Raw genomic sequence first — 6,581 nt, 5'->3', positions numbered from 1 at the left:
AATATCATTTTAAAAATTAACAGCTACCTCATCAAAATCTCATAGCTACAAGATAATGCATGATTAATTCAAAACAATGTGGATGAAAAAGGATTAATTTTGTTAATATCTGTTTCATTCACAAGATATTGGCTGAGACTACAGTAAAAGACACCTGCTCTCAAGGTGCCATGCAGTGGGACTGAACTCAGGGCCATGTGCTTGTGAAGAAAAAAGGCTTAAACACACAGCCATGTCTACATCTACATGATGCTGGAAGAATGATTTTATCGATACTAATGATACAAATGATTTTATTGTTAATCTTCTTCAGAAGACTTGCATGTCAATAGAAAACTGTACAAACACACACCACATATACAGGCACATTATAGATGTATATTATATACCATATATATATATATATATACATACACACTATACACAGACACAAACATACACACATTAGATCCTGTTTATCTCCGATAGTGATAAACAACTTCCATTATTTATGTGTATATATGTATGAATGTGTGTGTGTATTTATTGTCATCCTTTAACATTCACTTTCTAGGCTGGCATTTATATATATACATATATATATATATATATATATATATATATACATACATATATATATATATATATATATATATATAATATATATATATATTATATATATATATACACATATATGTATAGATATGTGTATGTATGTATTAACGTGTGTGTGTGTGTGCATGCATATACATGCAAACTTTGTATCTTCTTAAGCTTCTTTATCACTTCTACGCTTTATCGCAGCATTACATAATCAACCGATACCCTGTCCAGCTGATAGGATCTTGCTTTTTAACTGTTCTTATCTCCCTTTTGTTGTTGTTGTTGTCGTTTCATTCATAGCCTCATCTTATGATTCTTGTTGGTTATTGCTGTTGTTGTTGTAGCCATCGTATATAGTAAGTAGTCTTGCGGCTATTCATTTGTTACTGTGATCAGTATGTTCATATCTCATTTTATACATACATACATATATATATATATATATACACACACACACACACACACATATATATATATATATATATATATATATATATATGTATATATATATACACACATATATATATATAATGGAGATAGAGTCAAGTCATGTTGCTAAGATAACATCTCTCTTTACATATATATGTGTGTGTGTGTGTGTGTGGAGTGATGATATGATGATGATGACGATAATAATAATAATAATCTATAATGACATAATGTGATATCATGATTATAATAATGTAGAGATAGTGTTGTCAATATACAGATTATGAGGACTAAATGCTGTGAAGATGGCATTTGCAGTTTTTTTTTTGTTTTCTTTTGTTATCATTCAGTTGCAACTAACTTAACTGTTTGTTAAAAGACCTCTGAGAGGAAGTGATGCATTTATTATTATTATTATTATTATTATTATTATTATTATTATTATTATTAGTTACAAAGGTGTGAATTCTAGTAACATTGAAGATAGGCAATGGTTCTAACAATTATTGCAAGTGTATGATGATGACAGTCATGAAAAAAAACTCTTGTCAGATCTAACAACAGCTGTAGTAGTAGTAGTAGTGGTGGTGGTGGTGGTGATGGTTTTGGTGGTGGTATGTGTTATAGTAGTAGTAGGTTTTATGGGGGGTGGTGGAAAAATACAATGAACACAAAATGAATGCCTTATATTAGAACCTGTCCGTTCACCCTTGGTCAGAAATGAGATGTTACCTACAACTTGACTTTGCTAATCATGCATTACACCCCACCAATGGCCCCTTACCTGAACATTTCAATTGCCATACACCACCACCACCACCACCACCACTCCACCACCTTCTGCAGCATCATCATTATGCTTCACTCCCTTGGCCATCCTCAGTCATTTTGTCTCAGAATTCACAAACAACAAACAAAAAAGAAACAGCAAGAAGTCATAAAATGATAATTAAAAGGTAAGGAATCATCAACAGACAGACAATATGGTTTAGAATGGGCAGTTAATGACCTACATTGGCTCCTTCTTTCTTTCTTTCTTTCTTCTCTTCTTTATCCCTTTCATTCTCTCTAGCTTTCTCCTTCTCTCCCTTTCTCACTCTCAATTGCATATCCAACACAAACACAGCTTTATCACCTCATTTGCCTACATACTCTCTTTACTCTTTTACTTGTTTCAGTCATTTGACTGCGGCCATGCTGGAGCACCGCCTTTTAATCGAGCAACTTGACCCCGGGACTTATTCTTTTTGTAAGCCCAGTACTTATTCTATCGGTCTCTTTTGCTGAACTGCTAAGTGACGGGGACATAAACACACCAGCATCAGTTGTCAAGCAATGCTAGGGGGACAAACACAGACACACAAACACAGACACACACACATATATATATATATATATATACATATATACGACAGGCTTCTTTCAGTTTCCGTCTACCAAATCCACTCACAAGGCATTGGTCGGCCCGGGGCTATAGCAGAAGACACTTGCCCAAGATGCCACGCAGTGGGACTGAACCCGGAACCATGTGGTTAGTTAGCAAGCTACTTACCACACAGCCACTTTCCTAGTATAAAAGACCTAGGAAATGTTATCCAATTGGCCCTGTGTGTGTGTGCGTGTGCATGTGCGTGCACACATGCATGCATTCTCATACACACTTGTTTGTGTATATAATCAACATCATCATCATCAGTATTGTTGTTTTAATGTCTACACTTCCATGCTTGCATGGGTCAGACATGGGTATATTTATTTCTTCATTGCCCAACAGGGGGCTAAACATAGAGGGGACAAACAAGGACAGACAAAGGAATTAACGCTTTAGCATTTAAACCGGCCATATCCGGCCAAAAGTATTCTGCCTGTTTTATGTTCAAACTGGCCAGATCAGGTCTCTTACACCAACCCTACAATATCGTTTTAAAAATTAACAGCTACCTCATCAAAATCTCATAGCTACAAGATAATGCATGATTAATTCAAAACAATGTGGATGAAAAAGGATTAATTTTGGCAGAATAATGCCTCTAAAGTGTTAAGTCAATTACATTGACCCCAATGCATAACTGGTACTTATTTAATCAACCCCCAAAAAGATGAAAGGCAAAGTCGACCTCAGACAAGAATATATTGCAACAGAATCTTTTAGTTTTTTTAAAGCTGGTTGCCTTTCCTGTTGCCACTCTTCCACCCCTGTTTCCAAGTGAGGAAGCAATCGAGGAATCGGTGTCAAACCTCAAACACCTTGGATATGTTTTCTGTCGGTAACTGAAGTAACTGACACCATTTTAATGAGTTGTTTGTACAGAAGGATTTTGGAACATGCCAAGACATGCCACAAGACTTGAATATTCTTTTTTGGTAGTCTACAAGCCAATGCCACCAGCAAGAAGCCCATTGTTTACAGATTAGGAAACAGAAGAGAATTATAAACTCACTCAAACTCTGTGTGTGTGTGTGTGTTTGTGTGTGTCGTTGCTATTATGCAAAAGTGTTGTAAGTCCAAGAAGTTGCTTTTTCAGAAAACAAAAAAATATTTTCACCATTCCATTTCTTTTAAAATTAGCAACAGCTTCAGCTAAACAACAATATTTTGTTGGGTGCATAAAATTGTAATTCCATGCATGTATGACATTTTTAGTCAGTTATATTTTTTGCAAAACTGTCGGATGTGGGACTTACTACACTTTTGAAAAATGATAAACTGTTGTACTGCATCATCATCATCATCATCATCATCATCGTTCAACGTCCGTTTTCCATGCTAGCATGAGTCGGACGGTTCAACAGGGCTCTGGGAAGTCAGGAGGCTGCACCAAGCTCCAGTCTGATCTGGCAGTATTTCTACAGCTGAATGCCCTTCCTAACACCAACCACTCCGTGAGTGTAGTGGCTGCTTTTTACATGCCACGGGCATAGGGACCAGAGGAGGTTGGCAATGGCCATGATTGGTTGGTGCTTTTTACATGCCGCCAGCATGTAAGCCAGTCAAGGCAGTGCTGGCATCGGCCACGTTTGCATGGTGCTTTTTACGTGCCACCAGCACAGGTATCACAACTACAATTTCCATTTGATCTTCGTTTTGATATTGATGTACTTAACTCAATAGGTCTCCTCAAGCACAGCAGGTTGCCCACGATCCAAGGTACTTTTGAATGGGTTGGTTATGCGAAACTGGTGTAGGATACAGCCGTGGACTCACTTTATTTGCTGGGTCTTCGTAGTCACAGCATATCTCCAGAGGTCTTGGTCTTTTGTCATTGCCTCTGTGAGGCCCAACATTCAAAGGTCATGCTTCACCACCTCATCCCATGTCTTCCTGCATCTACCTCTACCCCAGATTCCTTCAACTGTTTGGGAGTGGCATTTCTTCACACAGCTCTCCTCATCCATCTGTAGTACATGACCATACCAGTGCAAACGTCCCTCTTGCACACCACATCCAATGCTTCTTATGTCCAACATTTCTCTCAGGGCCCTTACACTCTGTTGTGCATGCACACTGACACTACACATCCAGCAGATCATGCTAGCTTCATTTCTTTTAAGCCTATGCATGTCCTCCGCAGTCATGGCCCATGTTTCACTGCTGTGAAGCATGGCAGTTCACACACATGAGTCGTGCAATCTACCTTTCACTTTGAGTGAGAGACCCTTTGTCGCCAGTAGGGGTAGAAGCTTTCTAAACTTTGCCCAGGCTATTCTTATTCTAGTGGTAACACTCTCAGAGCATCCACCCCCACTACTAACTTGGTCACCTAGGTAACGGAAGCTATCAACTACTTCTAGTTTCTCCCCCTGGAATGTGATAGAATCTGTTTTCTGAGGACCTGTGGTGTTTATTGCCCCTGTGCATCTGCTACACAAGAAAGTTATCTTCTCGGTTAATCTTCCTTTGATATTGCTGCACCTCTTATGTGTCCATAGCTTACACTGGGTACATCTTATGGAGTTTCTACCTACACCATTTCTACAGATCGAGTAGGGCTACTACCTCAAGGGGTGTGTGATGAGTTTGCCTTCCTAGTTACTAGAACTTTGGTCTGTGCTACACTGACTCTAAGGCCCTTCGATTCTAAACCTTGCTTCCTTACTTGAAGTTTCTTCTCTAGTTCTGGTAGTGATTCTGCTATGAAGGCCAGATCATCAGCATTGAGGAATTCCCAGGGGCAACCTGTCTTGAATTCCTCTGTTATTGCCTGGAGGACTATTATGAATAAGAGGGGGCTGAGGGCTGATCCTTGGTGAACACCTACTTCTACCCAGAATTCTTCACTATACTCATTGCTGATCCTAACCTTACTAAAAGCCTCTCTGTGAAGGGCCTGTACAGCCCACAATAGTTTGACCAAAAGAACCGGCTATTGCAAGCAAAAATAAATATTGAGAAAAAGCACATTTGGCCAAATTTGAACATACAGTTTAACAAAACAACAACCATACACATATATATATATATATATATATATATATATATATACACATGATGGGCTTCTTTAGTTTTTGTTTAACAATTCCTCTCACAAGATATTTATCTGCCCCGAGCTTTAGTAGAAGACACTTGCTCTAGCTGCCACCAAGTGGGACAGAACTTAAAGCCGCAAGGGCTTAGTCCCACAGTGTAACACCCTGGGCAAGGGTTTTCTTTTATGGCCCTGGTCCAGCCAATGTCTTGTGAGTGAATTTACTAGGGAGTAACTGTGGAAGCCTTTTTAGGTGTGTGTGTGTGTGTTTGTTTTTGTCCCCCAGCCACATTAGCTAACAATTTATGTTGGTTTGTTTACATCCTCATAACTTAGTGGTTCTGCAAACCAGATTAATCAAATAAGTACCAAATTTTTAAAAAATAAGTTCTGTGGTCAATTTCCTTCACTAAGTTCTTCAAATCATTGCTCCAGCATGACCATAGCCCAATGACTGATGCAAGAAAAAGATAAAATAGATTTTATTTTCAAATGAAACAGGCTCTTCTACATGAACCAGTGAATTATTCTGTACATGCTTTCACAACCTGCTAGAAATAGCAACCAAATTTCTGTCAAATCACATCCAGTAGTCTTAGATAAAGGAATTACACATTAGATAATCTAAAGCCTATGTAGTGTTCAAAAAATGGTCTGGTCATGGATGGAATGCCTTTCATTGTAGCTCTGATCAATCAAGGTTAACTTAGGCTGAACGACATGTACACGTGTGATGCTGGTATGTTATGATGTAAGAAAAAAATCTTTGTATAAAAATAGTAAATTGATAAAATAAATTTAAATTCCAGGCATGTCTGTTGAATACGATTAGTATCTAAGCATCGCTCTCTGAGCAAACAATTAAACATTTGACAAACCATAGACCCTTACACACACACACACAAATACACACACACACTAAAATATTTGTTTTGTTTTTTTTTAATATGGGGATTTAAAAAAAGGAATTTTATGTTACAGAAAGAATAACAAAAAAAGAAGTATAATTCAACTTCTATTTAATAAATGGTGTGAAATGTCCATTAAGTCTGTTGGATGTATGTTATGCAGCATAAGTTTATGATGCAAGCCATCACATCCAAA

The sequence above is a fragment of the Octopus sinensis genome, linkage group LG16 (genome assembly GCF_006345805.1).
Source record: "Octopus sinensis linkage group LG16, ASM634580v1, whole genome shotgun sequence".
NCBI lineage: Eukaryota > Metazoa > Mollusca > Cephalopoda > Octopoda > Octopodidae > Octopus > Octopus sinensis.
This window is presented reverse-complemented; position numbering follows the sequence as displayed.